The following is a 16,538-nucleotide window of genomic DNA, read 5'->3' as shown; positions in this document are numbered from 1 at the left end:
CTGCACGGTCTCCGTGTGACTGCAGCTCGCCCTGTAGTCTGTGAGCAGCCATAGCCTGGTTGTCTCCAGCTCAGGGTTCTTCACTGCGTCATACCGTAAAATCAATTTTCCTTTTCTTTTAAGTAGTGCAGGCTGCTGCACATTTTTTCAAAAAATTCCTATTAGTGTCTTTCCACCCGTCTCCAGCTAATTTGTGGAAAAACACTACATAGGATAACGTAGAGGAGGGTTTTTGGGCCTTGCAGCGCCGTTTACGGCTGTCTGCACGGTCTCCGTGTGACTGCAGCTCGCCCTGTAGTCTGTGAGCAGCCATAGCCTGGTTGTCTCCAGCTCAGGGTTCTTCACTGCGTCATACCGCAAAATCAATTTTCCTTTTGTTTTAAGTAGTGCAGGCTGCTGCACATTTTTTCAAAAAATTCCTATTAGTGTCTTTCCACCCGTCTCCAGCTAACTTGTGGAAAAACACTACATAGGATAACGTAGAGGAGGGTTTTTGGGCCTTGCAGCGCCATTTACGGCTGTCTGCACGGTCTCCGTATGACTGCAGCTCTATCTGTTGTCAGTTCAGCCCCAAAAAAATAAATAAATAATAAAGTTCACCAAACACACCAGTGACACCACTTTACATTTGTGTAGGCCACATTAGCTCATATTAAAGTCTAGTCCACACTTTAGAAAATTAGTGTTTCTTATACCTGTTAGGAGTTGTTCAGGAATAAGCACACAAAGCCGTTAGTACTTTTCTGCTTATCTTTATCAGTCAACCAAGATGAAGAAGGCAGTGAGTAAGGCACGTGGGCGTGGGCGCGGAGCAGGGAGGGGACGTGGGGATTCTGTGCCTGCTGCGGGCACCGGTGACTCATCAGCACCCACTTTCACCAGGGAACAGTCATTCATGCGCAGCTTTGTCGCAGAGCGCCGTACACCGCTGCTGCGTGAAGAACAAATTGAAGCCGTTGTCGGATGGATGGCAGCTAATGCATCAACTTCAATTAGTGCCACATCCTCTCAGACACAGAGCACTGAAGAGCAGCCATCTGTCTCTTCACCACCTGCCAAATTGCCCAGGCAGACAGAGAGCCCAGGACAGGAGCCATCTCTACTTCTGTTCTCTGAATCTCTTGGCTTGGAAACAGGGGGCCAGCCAAGCAGCATTGGAGAAATGGAAGAAGAGGGTGCAGTGATGCCCAACAGCTTTTTCTCTCTTCCTCTGAAGAGGCGGGTGGGCCAGTGGCTCCGGTCACCACATCGCAGGCCGCATCAGCTGATGATGACACTCAGGTGCCACTTACTGGTGCGTGCTCTGCTGCTGAGACTACCCAGGAGGAGCAGTTGGAGGCAGAGGGTAGTGTAGATGATGAGGTCCTTGACCCATCTTGGCGTGAGGGACAGGAAGGTGGTGGGAGCAGCTCTGAGGAAGAGATTCCCCGTACGGCCCAAAGAGGGAGAGGGAGGGCGAAGACTGCGGATCCTGCAGCCTCCGCTTTGGCACCCGTTAGGAGCATGTCTCTTCCAAAAGCCAAAAAGGGCGCTCCCAAGACTTGCAGTGCCTGGTCCTTTTTTGACACAGTTGCAGATGACATTTGCTATGTCAAATGCAAGGTGTGTCATCACAAAGTCAAAAGAGGGAAAAATGTCAGCAACCTCAATACCTCCAACATGTGAAAACATGTGCGCACCAGGCACGCGGCGGAGTTAGAAAAACACACTGAAGAGCTAGGCCAACCAACAGCGGCAGCTACCACCTCTTCAGCTCGTGTTGCCTCTTCCTCCAGCTCACACGCAGCTGGTTCGGCTTCCTCCCAGGAACGCCGTGGAAGAACCTCTGGCCTTGTTGTCCAGAGACCCGCTGTAATTCCACCCGCAGCACCACTTTCCCAGTCATCCACACACTCCCAGCCCAGTCTACAGCCATCGGTAGTACAGGCATGGGAGAAAAGGCGGCCTTTCTCGTCAAACCACCCACGAGCACAGGCTCTGAATGCAGGCATTGCCAAACTTCTGTCACTGGAAATGCTGTCATTCAGGCTGGTGGAGACTGACAGCTTCCGTGACTTGATGTCATTGGCAGTCCCACAGTACAATGTGCCCAGCCGCTTTTACTTCAGCAGGCAAGCCGTCCCTGCCCTGCACAAGCATGTGGAGGGACACATAAAACACGCGCTACTGAATGCCGTCAGTAGCAAGGTCCACCTCACCACCGATGCGTGGACCAGTCAACATGGACAAGGGCGATACCTTTCCCTCACTGCCCATTGGGTTAATGTCGTTGAGCCGGGTACAGACCATGCGAGTGGCGCAGGACGTGTCCTGCCCACTCCAAGGATTGCAGGAATCCATTCTGTACGCATTGACTCCTCCTCTTACACCAGTTCCTCAGAATCATTGCTGCAGGAGCCGTCACAGTCCACCTCCACATGGACCCGTGATGAACGTTTACCTGTTACGACCGACATGAGCACAGCCGTGGCCAAACGTCAACAGGCCGTCTTGAAATTAATTTATTTGGGGAATCGAAGCCACACAGCGCAGGAGCTCTGGAATGCCATCAAGCAGGAGAGCGATGTGTGGTTTGTGCCAGCGAATCTCCAGCCAGGCATGGTAGTGTGTGATAATGGCCGAAATCTGGTGGCAGCTCTGGGCCTCGGCAACCTCACTCACATCCCATGTCTGGCACATGTGCTCAATTTGGTCGTGCAGAGTTTTTTGAGGGACTATCCGGATCTTGATGCACTGCTGCACAAGGTCCGCCTAGAGTGTGCTCACTTGCGGCGTTCCAGCACGGCAAAAGCGCGCATTGCGGCTCTGCAGCGCCGACACCACCTGCCGGAACATCGCATCATATGTGACCTACCTACCAGGTGGAATTCCACGTTACATATGTTGGAGCGGTTGTGTGAGCAGCAGCAAGCTGTAATGGAGTACCAGCTGCATCAGGCGCAAAGAAGTCGCACTCCGCGCCGTTCAGACTTCACAACCACAGAGTGGGCCACTATGAAGGACGTCTGCCAGGTTTTGCGTCCCTTCGATTATTCCACGCGGATGGCGAGTGCAGATGATGCACTAGTCAGCATGACTGTCCCCCTTATCTGCCTGCTTGAAAAATCACTGCAAGCGCTAAGGGATGATGTTGTGGAAGAGGTGGAGGATGAGGATTCACCATTTCCATCATCTTCTGGACAGTCAGCGCCACGTGGTTCCTCACAAACGCGTAGGCAGGGGACAGTTTGTGAGGAGGATGAGGAGGAGTCAATGGAGGAGGAAGACATCCATCCAGAGGAGGGAGTTACACAATTGTCCAGTACTCAGTGTGTACAGCGAGGGTGGGGTGATGACGAGCGGGCATAGATCACGCCTCCAGCAGGGGACAGCGTTTCTTGGGCAGTTGGCAGTCTGCAGCACATGGTGGATTACATGCTGCAGTGCCTGAGAAACGACCGCCGCATCGCCCACATTCTCAACATGTCTGATTATTGGGTGTTCACCCTCCTCGATCCTCGCTACCGGGACAACATAGAAAGCCTCATCACACCGTTGAACCGGGAGCGAAAAATGCGGGAGTACCAAGACACACTGGTGAATTCCATCATCTTCTCCATTCCAACTGAGAGAAGTGCTGCTAGTGCATTACAAAGCAGCTCAGTGCGTCCAGGCAGTGGTGGAGGCTCTGCACAAAGAGGGAGCAGAAGCAGTGCCTCTGCCCAAGGCAAGACCAGTATGGCCGAACTGTGGCACAGTTTTCTGTGCTCGCCACAAAAGTCTACACCATCACAGACGGCTCCAGTCAGCAGGAGGCAACGGTTCCGTCAGATGGTGACAGACTACATGTCTTGCCCTCTTGCTGTACTCCCAGACGGCTCTTCCCCTTTCAAGTTTTGGGTCTCAAAGCTGGATACATGGCCAGAGCTAAGCCAGTATGCATTGGAGGTGCTGGCTTGCCCTGCGGCTAGTGTATTATCGGAACGTGTCTTTAGTGCTGCAGGTGGTGTACTAACTGACTGTCGCATGCGACTATCCTCCGATAACGTTGACCGGCTTACTTTCCTGAAAATGAACAAGGCCTGGATCTCGCAGGAATTTGCCACTCCTCTTCCTGATTAAATAATTAGGTCAATGTCTACGTTATCCAGGTCTCCTGTTGTGTTCATCTTTCTACCACCTGAACTTAAATTCCTGGGCTCCAACACCGCCAGTTGAGGCTCAGAAGTGCCGTCTGCACAGTCAAAACATACGACCCAGTGTTATTGGGTTTCAGTAACGTCAGCTGATCCCCAGCTGTGTAGCCGGCAATGTGTCCTGCGACCGCCACGCTGACACAACTGAAATGTAAGGGAACCTGTCCCCCCCCCCCCAAGGCGTTTGTTACTGAAAGAGCCACCTTGTGCAGCAGTAATGCTGCACAAGGAAAAGGTAGCTATTTTTGTTTAGCTCCTTGCACACGCAGAACTTAACACTTACAAAATGTGTCCACTGATACCGTAAAACCGTCCCGGAGGTGGGACTTTCCTTCGTAATATGACGCAGCACAGCCGTCATTCCTACCCCCTTGGCGCCGTGCCCCGGCTCCTCAGCGTTGTTTGATTCCGTCCCGGAGCCTGCGCTGTTATGTTATCCCTTGGCCAGGCACACTTAGCGCTGCCCGTCTTCTGACATCATTTGGTGTCAGGATGGCTGCGCCTGTGCGGCCGCGCTGGCCGAGAGCCCGCCTCGCAGTGTCTTCTGATTTAATCCCACTGGGGGCCTGAGATCCATGGACATGCGCAGTGCATATCTGAACCTCCACCTCTCACTCATCTCCCTATGGCTTCTTCAGACTGTGCGGTGTCAGCTGGTCCCTAATAGCATGCCACGGCCGTGACACCGCACAGTCTTAAGAAGCCGTAGGGAGGGGAGTGAGAGGCGAGGATATGCACTGCGCATGGCCATGGATCCCAGGCCCGCGGTGGGATTACATTAGACGACACTGCGAGGCGGGCTCTCGGCCAGCGCGTCCGCACAGGCGCAGCCAGCCTGACACCAAATGATGTCAGAAGATGGGCAGCGCAAAGTGTGCCTGGCCAAGGGATAACATAACAGTGCAGGCTCCGGGACGGAATCAAACAACGCTGAGGAGCCGTGGCACGGAGCCGGGGGGGGTAAGAATGACGGCTGTGCTGCGTCATATTACGAAGGAAAGTCCCACCTCCGGGACGGTCTCACGGTTTCAGGGGACACATTTTATACGTGTTTAGTTCTGTGTTTGCAAGGAGCATAATGAAAAGAGTCACCTTTTCCTTTTACATCTTTTGTGCTGCACAAGCTGGCTCTTTCAGCTACAAACGCCTTGGGGGGGGGGGTTAAAGGTTCCCTTTCGACTTTCTCCAATCAGGCTTCGGCCTACATTGTGTTCCTCTGCTTTTCCTGCTGTCCCTGGGCTCCAACACCGCTAGTTGCCATCCAGAAGTGCTGTCCGCACAGTCCCAACAGTCGCTCCTCTGTTATTGGGGTTCAGTAACGTCTGCTGTTCCCCTGCTGTGTGTGTGGCAATCCCTCCTATCTCCTCCACCTCCTCCTCCTCCTCCTGTCCCTGGGCTCCAACACTGCTAGTTGCCGTCCAGAAGTGCTGCCCGCACAGTCCCCACAGTCCCTCCTCTGTTATTGGGGTTCAGTAACGTCAGCTGTTCCCCAGCTGTGTGTGTGGCAATCCCTCCTATCTCCTCCACCTCCTCCTCCTCCTCCTGTCCCTGGGCTCCAACACCGCTAGTTGCCGTCCAGAAGTGCTGTCCGCACAGAGCCAAACACCTCGCCAATGTGTTAGTGGGGTTCAGTAATGCCTGCTGCTCCCCTGCTGTGTATACAGCAACGTGTCCTGCAACCGCCACGCAGGCACAACAAGTTAAATTTAAGGGAACCTGTCCCCCCCCCAGGCGTTTGTTACTGAAGGAGACACCTTGTGCAGCAGTAATGATGCAAAGGGAAAAAGTGCCTCTTTTCGTCGTGCTCCTTGCACATGCTGAACCTAACACTTTTGAAATGTGTCCCCTCACATGGTTAAACCGTCCGGTCGGTGGAACTTTCCTTTGTCATGTGACGCAGCACAGCCGTCATTCTTACCCCCTTGGCGTCGTGCGCCTCCTCCTCAGCGTTGTTTGAATCTGTCCCGGAGTCTGCGCTGTTATGTTATCCCTTGGCCAGGCACACTTAGCGCTGCCCGTCTTCTGACATCATTTGGTGTCAGGATGGCTGCGCCTGTGCGGCCGCGCTGGACGAGATCCCGCCTCGTAGTGTCTTCTGATTTAATCCCACTGCGGACTTGTGATCCATGGACATTAGCAGTGCATATCTGAACCTCCGCCTCTCACTCATCTCCCTACGCCTTCTTCAGACTGTGCGCTGTCAGCTGATCCCTAATAGCATGCCACGGCCGTGACGCCACACAGTCTGAAGAAGCCATAGGGAGTGGAGTGAGAGGCGAGGATATGCACTGCTCATGCCCATGGATCACAGGTCCGCAGAGTGATTACATTAGATGACACAGCGAGGCGGGATCTCGTCCAGCGCGGCCGCACAGGCGCAGCCATCCTGACACCAAATGATGTCAGAAGACGGGCAGCGCTAAGTGTGCCTGGCCAAGGGATAACATAACAGCGCAGGCTCCGGGACAGATTCAAACAACGCTGAGGAGGAGACGCACGGCGCCAAGGGGGTAAGAATGACGGCTGTGCTGCATCACATGACAAAGGAAAGTTCCACCGACCGGACGGTTTAACCGTGTGAGGGGACACATTTCAAAAGTGTTAGGTTCAGCTTGTGCAAGGACCATAAATAAAAGAGCTAAGTTTACCTTTTCCAGCATTAGTGCTGTACAAGATGGCTCTTTCAGCTACAAACGCCTGGGGGGGTTAAAGGTTCCCTTTCAACTTGCTCCAGTGCAGGCTGCGGCCTACACTCTACTCCACCTGCAGAGCCCGGGCTCCAACACCGCTAGTTGCTGTCCGGAAGTGCTGGCTGCACAGAGAAAAACACCTCACCAATGTGTCAGTGGGGTTCAGCACCGCCAGCTGTTCCCCTGCTGTGTAGCCGGCAACGTGTCCTGCAACAGCCACGCAGACACAAAGCTGCCGCCAGTGCAGGCTTCGGCCTACACTCTGCTCCCTCTCCTCCTGCTGACCCTGGGCTCTAACACCGCCAGTTGGGGCCCGATACTGCTAGCTGCACAGAGAAAAACACCAGCCAATGTGTCAGTGGGTTTCAGCACCGCCAGCTGTTCCCCTGTTGTGTAGCCGGCAACGTTTCCTGCAAATGCCACGCAGACACAAGAACTGAAATTGAAGGGAACCTGTCCCCCCTCCCCCAGGCGTTTGTATGTTTTACAGCCACCTTGTACAGCAGTAATGCTGCATGTGTGCAAGGTGGCTCATAAACGTATTCTCCTCGCACATGTGGAACTGAAAACACGTCTAAAATGTGTCCTCTGTGTGACCATTTAACCGTCCCGGAGGTGTGACTTTCCTTTGTAATGACACGCTGCAACCCCCTTGGTAGCGCTGCCCGTCTTCTGGCATCATTGTTTGGCTGCCTGCGCCTCTGCGGCCGCCCTGACCCACACAACGCCCCTCGGTGTCTTATTTATTTGGACTGCGAAGGGTGTGATTGATGGGCATGAGCAGTGCATCAGTTCGCCTGTCCCTCATCTCCTTCCGCCTTCTTCAGACTGTGCGGCTTCATGGCCGTGGCATGCGATAAGGGATCAGCTGACGCCGCACAGTCTGAAGCGGGTGTAAGGACCCGAGTGTGAGAGGCGAACATATGTGCTGCACCAGGCCATGAATCCCAGCCCCGCAGTGTTTTAACAATGTTAAGACACTGCGGGGCTGGGATTCATGGTCATCGCGAACCGCACCGGCCGACATTAAATTATGTCAGAAGATGGGCAGCGCTAACAGCGCTAGGCCAAGGGATAACACGACAGCGCAGACTCCTGTACAGCAAATAACAATGCTCAGGAGGCTGCACCCAGCACCAAGGTGGGATTCTTGACATCTGTGCTGCGTCTCATTACGAAGGGAACTCGCGCCTCCAACACAGTTTGACTGTATAAAGGGCTAAATGTTATATGTGTTTCATTCAGCGTGTGCAAGGAGAAAAATTAAAAGAGCAACCTTTGACTTGTGCAGCACTACTGCTGCATAAGCTGTGGCTCTTCTACTTTGTAACACCTGAGGGGGGGTTAAAGGTTACCTTTAAAATTGGTTCAATTAGGCTTCGGCCTACACTCTGCTCCCCCTGCAGAGCCTGGGCTCTAACACCGCCAGTTGGGGCCCGGTACTGCTAGCTGCACAGAGAAAAACACCTCGCCAATGTGTCAGTGGGGTTCAGCACCGCCAGCTGTTCCCCTGCTGTGTAGCCGGCAACGTGTCCTGCAACAGCCACGCAGACACAAAGCTGCCGCCAGTGCAGGCTTCGGCCTACACTCTGCTCCCTCTCCTCCTGCTGACCCTGGGCTCTAACACTGCCAGTTGGGGCCCGGTACTGCTAGCTGCACAGAGAAAAACACCAGCCAATGTGTCAGTGGGGTTCAGCACCGCCAGCTGTTCCCCTGCTGTGTAGTCGGCAACGTGTCCTGCAAATGCCACGCAGACACAAGAACTGAAATTGAAGGGAACCTGTCCCCCCTCCCCCAGGCGTTTGTATGTTTTACAGCCACCTTGTACAGCAGTAATGCTGCATGTGTGCAAGGTGGCTCATAAACGTATTCTCCTCGCACATGTGGAACTGAAAACACGTCTAAAATGTGTCCTCTGTGTGACCATTTAACCGTCCCGGAGGTGTGACTTTCCTTTGTAATGACACGCTGCAACCCCCTTGGTAGCGCTGCCCGTCTTCTGGCATCATTGCTTGGCTGCCTGCGCCTCTGCGGCCGCCCTGACCCACACAACGCCCCTCGGTGTCTTATTTATTTGGACTGCGAGGGTGTGATTGATGGGCATGAGCAGTGCATCAGTTCGCCTGTCCCTCATCTCCTTCCGCCTTCTTCAGACTGTGCGGCTTCATGGCCGTGGCATGCGATAAGGGATCAGCTGACGCCGCACAGTCTGAAGCTGGTGTAAGGACCCGAGTGTGAGAGGCGAACATATGTGCTGCGCCAGGCCATGAATCCCAGCCCCGCAGTGTTTTAACAATGTTAAGACACTGCGGGGCTGGGATTCATGGTCATCGCGAACCGCACCGGTCGACAATAAATGATGTCAGAAGATGGGCAGCTGTCATGGTTCCCAATGGCAAGGGAACGTCAGAGAACATAAATAACAGAACAGCTCTTGGGTGATGGAATCTCGAGCTGACCGTGAGCTAAACCTACCACACAACTAACAGTGGCCGGGTGGCGTACCTACGTTTTATCCCTAGACGCCTAGCGCCAGCTGGAGGACTAACTAACCCTAATAGAGGAAAAGACAGACCTGGCTTACCTCTAGGGAAATTCCCCCAAAAAGGAGACAGAAGCCCCCCACATATATTGACGGTGAGTTCAGAGGAAAAGACATACGCAGTATGAAGGTAGGTTCAGCAAAGCGAGGTCCGCTTACTAGATAGCAAGAAGATACAATAGGGAACTTCACGGTCAGCTGAAAACCCTATTAAAATACCATCCCGAAATTACTTTAAGACTCATGTGTCAACTCATGACACCGGAGTGGCAATTTCGGCCCACAAGAGCTTCCAGCTACAGAAAAATAACATAACTGTGAACTGGAACAAAAATGCAAAACAGACTTAGGACTAAGAGTCCAACTTAGCTGATAGTAGTCTAGAAGCAGGAACATGCAACAGAAAGGCTCTGGTTACATTGATGGCCGGCACTAGAATAACTGAGCAGCAAGGCTAAATAGGATACACCCATATCCTGATGGAAACAGGTGAACAGAGAAAGTGAAACACACAAGTCCAGTACCACCAGTGACCACCGGGGGAGCCCAAAAACCAAACTCACAACAGGCAGCGCTAACAGCGCTAGGGTCAAGGGATAACACGACAGCGCAGACTCCTGTACAGCAAATAACAACGCTCAGGAGGCTGCACCCAGCACCAAGGTGGGATTCTTGACATCTGTGCTGCGTCTCATTACGAAGGGAACTCGCGCCTCCAACACAGTTTGACTGTATAAAGGGCTAAATGTTATACGTGTTTCATTCAGCGTGTGCAAGGAGAAAAATTAAAAGAGCAACCTTTGACTTGTGCAGCACTACTGCTGCATAAGCTGTGGCTCTTCTACTTTGTAACACCTGAGGGGGGTTAAAGGTTACCTTTAAAATTGGTTCAATTAGGCTTCGGCCTACACTCTGCTCCCCCTGCAGAGCCTGGGCTCTAACACCGCCAGTTGGGGCCCGGTACTGCTAGCTGCACAGAGAAAAACACCTCGCCAATGTGTCAGTGGGGTTCAGCACCGCCAGCTGTTCCCCTGCTGTGTAGCCGGCAACGTGTCCTGCAACAACCACGCAGACACAAAGCTGCCGCCAGTGCAGGCTTCGGCCTACACTCTGCTCCCTCTCCTCCTGCTGACCCTGGGCTCTAACACCGCCAGTTGGGGCCCGGTACTGCTAGCTGCACAGAGAAAAACACCAGCCAATGTGTCAGTGGGGTTCAGCACCGCCAGCTGTTCCCCTGCTGTGTAGCCGGCAACGTGTCCTGCAAATGCCACGCAGACACAAGAACTGAAATTGAAGGGAACCTGTCCCCCCTCCCCCAGGCATTGGTATGTTTTACAGCCACCTTGTACAGCAGTAATGCTGCATGTGTGCAAGGTGGCTCATAAACGTATTCTCCTCGCACATGTGGAACTGAAAACACGTCTAAAATGTGTCCTCTGTGTGACCATTTAACCGTCCCGGAGGTGTGACTTTCCTTTGTAATGACACGCTGCAACCCCCTTGGTAGCGCTGCCCGTCTTCTGGCATCATTGTTTGGCTGCCTGCGCCTCTGCGGCCGCCCTGACCCACACAACGCCCCTCGGTGTCTTATTTATTTGGACTGCGAGGGTGTGATTGATGGGCATGAGCAGTGCATCAGTTCGCCTGTCCCTCATCTCCTTCCGCCTTCTTCAGACTGTGCGGCTTCATGGCCGTGGCATGCGATAAGGGATCAGCTGACGCCGCACAGTCTGAAGCGGGTGTAAGGACCCGAGTGTGAGAGGCGAACATATTCCCTTTCAGGTTGAAGTGGATGCTTCTGAGATTGGGGCAGGGGCCGTTTTATCGCAGAGAGGCCCTGGTTGCTCTGTGATGAGACCTTGTGCCTTTTTCTCGAGGAAGTTTTCGCCTGCTGAGCGGAATTATGATGTTGGCAATCGGGAGTTGTTGGCCATGAAGTGGGCATTTGAGGAGTGGCGTCATTGGCTCGAGGGTGCTAAGCATCGTGTGGTGGTCTTGACTGATCACAAAAATTTGATGTATCTCGAGTCTGCTAAACGCCTGAATCCTAGACAGGCCTGCTGGTCATTGTTTTTCTCCCGTTTTGACTTTGTGGTCTCGTATTTACCAGGTTCAAAGAATGTGAAGGCTGATGCTCTTTCAAGGAGCTTTGAGCCTGACTCTCCGGGAGTCGCAGAACCAGTTGGTATTCTTAAAGAGGGAGTTATCTTGTCAGCCATTTCTCCAGATTTGCGACGTGTGTTGCAGAGATTTCAGGCTGGTAGACCTGACTCTTGTCCACCTGACAGACTGTTTGTTCCTGATAAGTGGACCAGCAGAGTCATTTCCGAGGTTCATTCCTCGGTGTTGGCAGGGCATCCGGGAATTTTTGGCACCAGAGATCTGGTGGCTAGGTCCTTTTGGTGGCCTTCCTTGTCACGGGATGTGCGGTCGTTTGTGCAGTCCTGTGGGACTTGTGCTCGAGCTAAGCCTTGCTGTTCTCGTGCCAGCGGGTTGCTCTTGCCCTTGCCTGTCCCGAAGAGGCCTTGGACGCACATTTCCATGGATTTCATTTCAGATCTCCCGGTGTCTCAGGGCATGTCTGTCATCTGGGTGGTATGTGATCGCTTTTCTAAGATGGTCCATTTGGTACCCTTGCCTAAGCTGCCTTCCTCTTCCGATCTGGTTCCTGTGTTCTTTCAGAATGTGGTTCGTTTACACGGCATTCCTGAGAATATTGTGTCTGACAGAGGATCCCAGTTTGTTTCCAGGTTCTGGCGATCCTTTTGTGCTAGGATGGGCATTGACTTGTCGTTTTCGTCTGCCTTTCATCCTCAGACTAATGGACAAACGGAGCGAACTAATCAGACTCTGGAGGCTTATTTGAGGTGTTTTGTTTCTGCGGATCAGGATGATTGGGTGACCTTCTTGCCGTTGGCTGAGTTTGCCCTTAATAATCGGGCTAGTTCTGCTACATTGGTTTCGCCATTTTTCTGCAACTCTGGTTTCCATCCTCGTTTTTCCTCGGGACATGTGGAGCCTTCTGACTGTCCTGGGGTAGATTCTGTGGTGGATAGGTTGCAGCAGATCTGGAATCATGTGGTGAACAACTTAAAGTTGTCACAAGAGAAGGCTCAGCGTTTTGCCAACCGCCGCCGCGGTGTGGGTCCCCGACTTCGTGTTGGGGATTTGGTATGGCTGCCTTCTCGATTTGTTCCTATGAAGGTCTCCTCTCCTAAATTTAAGCCTCGCTTCATCGGTCCTTACAAGATATTGGAAATCCTTAATCCTGTGTCCTTTCACTTGGATCTTCCGGTGTCGTTTGCCATTCACAACGTGTTCCATAGGTCTTTGTTGCGGCGGTACGTTGTACCTGTGGTTCCTTCTGTTGAGCCTCCTGCTCCGGTGTTTGTCGAGGGCGAGTTGGAGTACGTGGTGGAGAAGATCTTGGATTCTCGTCTCTCCAGGCGGAGGCTTCAGTATCTGGTCAAGTGGAAGGGCTATGGTCAGGAGGATAATTCCTGGGTGGTTGCCTCTGATGTGCATGCGGCCGATTTAGTTCGTGCCTTTCATGCTGCTCATCCTGATCGCCCTGGTGGTCTTGGTGAGGGTTCGGTGACCCCTCCTTAAGGGGGGGGTACTGTTGTGAATTGACTTTTTGGCTCCCTCTTGTGGTCACTAGTGGTATGACTCTGGGATTGTCTTTCTTCAGTTTGGAACTCACCTGGGTCGTTAGTCCAGGGGTGTCGCTATATTAACTTCCTGGATCCTTAGTCCAGTGCCTGGCATCGTTGTAATCAGATCCTTCTGTTGCTCCTGTCTGCTGGTCCTGGCTCTTGCAAAATTAAGCTAAGTCTTGCTTCTTTGTTTTTTGAGTTACTTGCTTTGCTTCTATTTTTGTCCAGCTTGTACTAAATGTGATTTCTGAATTTGCTGGAAGCTCTAGGGGGCTGGTGTTCTCCCCCCGGCCGTTAGACGGTTCGGGGGTTCTTGAATATCCAGCGTGGATATTTTAATAGGGTTTTTTGCTGACCATATAAGTCATCTTACTATATTCTGCTATTAGCTAGTGGGCCTCTCTTTGCTAAATACCTAGCTCATGCTTTTGTTTGTCTTTTCCTCTTACCTCATCGTTATTATTTGTTGGGGGCTTGTATCCAACTTTTGGGGTCTTTTCTCTGGAGGCAAGAAAGGTCTTTCTTTTCCCTTCTAGGGTTAGTTAGTTCTCCGGCTGGCGCGAGACGTCTAGAATCAACGTAGGCACGTTCCCCGGCTACTTCTATTTGTGGTGCTAGGATTAGATATATGGTCAGCCCAGTTACCACTGCCCTATGAGCTGGTTTTTTGTGTTTGCAGACTTGGTATTTATTCCTGAGACCCTCTGCCATTGGGGTCATAACAGGGCAGCGCTAACAGCGCTAGGCCAAGGGATAACACGACAGCGCAGACTCCTGTACAGCAAATAACAACGCTCAGGAGGCTGCACCCAGCACCAAGGTGGGATTCTTGACATCTGTGCTGCGTCTCATTACGAAGGGAACTCGCGCCTCCAACACAGTTTGACTGTATAAAGGGCTAAATGTTATACGTGTTTCATTCAGCGTGTGCAAGGAGAAAAATTAAAAGAGCAACCTTTGACTTGTGCAGCACTACTGCTGCATAAGCTGTGGCTCTTCTACTTTGTAACACCTGAGGGGGGGTTAAAGGTTACCTTTGAAATTGGTTCAATTAGGCTTCGGCCTACACTCCGCTCCCTCTCCTCCTCCTGCTGACCCTGGGCTCTAACACCACCAGTTGGGGCCCAGATGTGCTGGCTGCACAGAGCCAAACACCTCGCCAATGTGTCAGTGGGGTTCAGCACCACCAGCTGTTCCCCTGCTCTGCAGCCGGCAACGTGTCCTGCAACTGCCACGCAGACACAACAGACCCAAAGCTGCCGCCAGTGCAGGCTTCAGCCTACACTCTGCTCCCTCTCCTCCTCCTGCTGACCCTTTGCTCCAACACTGCTAGTTGGGGCTCTAGGAAGACAAGCTTGAATAGGTCCCCATCCTGGTTCCAGCACCGTCAGCTGGTTCCGGGCAGAGCCTTTGGCTTAGGTGCCTCCCTCTGGGTATCCGAGTTCCACCAACGTCAGGTGGTCCTTGGTAGTGCTTTCAGGCATGGGTACCTCCTGCTTAGTAACCGGGTTCCAGTAACGTCAGCTGGTCCTCGGTAGTTCCATTGGCTCTTGGACCTTCGGCTATCCATCCGGGTTCCAGCACCGTCAGCTGGTTCTCGGCAGTGTCTTTTGCTCTTGTACCTTCTGCTCCCCATCCTGGTTCCAGTACCGTCAGCTGGTTCCGGGCAGAGCCTTTGGCTTAGGTGCCTCCCTGTGGGTATCCGAGTTCCACCGTCAGGTGGTCCTTGGTAGTGCTTTCAGGCACGGGTACCTCCTGCTTAGTAACCGGGTTCCAGTAACGTCAGCTGGTCCTCGGTAGTTCCATTGGCTCTTGGACCTTCGGGTAGCCATCCGAGTCCCAGTTCCATCAGCTGTTTCTCGGCATTTTCTCAGCCTTCTTGTACCTTCTGCTACATTTCCAAGTTCAAGAGACTAAACACGATGACCCGGAAGACCACCCCTAAGATGACGACAACACCAGAGACGACAACCACCGTGATGACGACGACCCTGGAGACAATGACCCTGAAGACCACCCCGATGACGACGACCCCGGAGACGACGACCCTGGAGACGACGACGACCTGGAAGACCGAGAAGCAGAAGAACAAGAGGCTGCAGAACAAAGAGCAGAAGAACATTAAGCATAACACTAAATATCAGAGCAAAAGATATTATCTAAATTATAAGCAGAAGAAGACTAAGCAGTGTATGGGGGTGAGTCCGTTCCTCCTCGTGGTGCCCCTGGATAAAGCCTGATGCTGCAGGCCAAACTGAACGCGGACAAATGTAACTGTTTTGTGACAGGCAGAACGGAAGGTGTAATCTTCAAACTTTTATAGATAACAACTACGGGAATGCCTGTCACAAATAAGAATATGATGAAGAAGTAGAATATGAAGAAGATAATAGTAAAATAAAAAGAATATGAACAATGTAACAAAAATTAAGTAAATTATAGGTAGAAGATGAAGAAGAAGATGAATAAGGTGAAGAAGTTGATGTCAAAGAAGCTGATGATGAGGATAATGAAGAAGAAAGTGTGGGAGAAGTAAAAAAGAAGGTGAAGGGCGTGGAAGTAGTGAAACATCAATATCTGACAAAATAAAAAATAAAAAAATAACAGTCAAAATCTTTCTAACGCCGAACGTCATAAAAAAAATAAAAATCCTGCTATTCTATTTGATTGGGCTAAACCTCTGTGCCTTTAATGTCTCCGCCACCTCCCCCAATACATCCTACATTATTCTTAGTTGTTTTCCTTCATGTAGAGTTAACCTACAAGGAAAGAAAGGGTTTATTTTAATTCCGATATTTTCGTCCCATTGACTTGCATTGGGATCGGGTATCGGTATCGGATTAGATCCGATACTTTGACGGTATCGGCCGATACTTTCCGATACCGATACTTTCCGATATCGGAAGGTATCACTCAACACTACTCTCTAGTAATCCTACGATCAGCTCTTATATTTTGCTTTGTCTTCCAGACCTCATCTTGACCTCCACTGTACCTGTTATCTGTCATTTCTATTGAGGTAGTCTATTGTGGATTTTGAGATGTGTTTAGGATCATTAGCCATTTATAGAAGCCATCCTCTTTTGAACATCAGCTTTTTTACAGATGCTGTTACATTTGCATCAAGAATTTGTTGAAATTTCATTGAATCCATTCTTCCCTCTACCCATGAAATGTTTACCATGCCATTGGCTGCAACACAACTCCAAAGCATGATTGATCCACCGCCATAATTAATGGTGGTCGAGATGTTCTTTTCCTGTAATTCTGTATCCTTTTTTCTCCCCACATACCTTTGATCATTGTGGCCAAAGAGTTCTATTTTAACTTCATCGATTCACAGGACTTGTTTCCAAAATGCACCAGCCTTGTTTAGATGTTCTTTTGCATACTTCTGATGCTGATTTTTATGGTGAAGATGCAAGAGAGGTTTTCTTCTGTTGACTCTTCTATGAAGGTCATATTTGTGCAAGTG

Source organism: Ranitomeya variabilis, chromosome 3, assembly GCF_051348905.1.
Source record: "Ranitomeya variabilis isolate aRanVar5 chromosome 3, aRanVar5.hap1, whole genome shotgun sequence".
Lineage (NCBI taxonomy): Eukaryota > Metazoa > Chordata > Amphibia > Anura > Dendrobatidae > Ranitomeya > Ranitomeya variabilis.
This window is presented reverse-complemented; position numbering follows the sequence as displayed.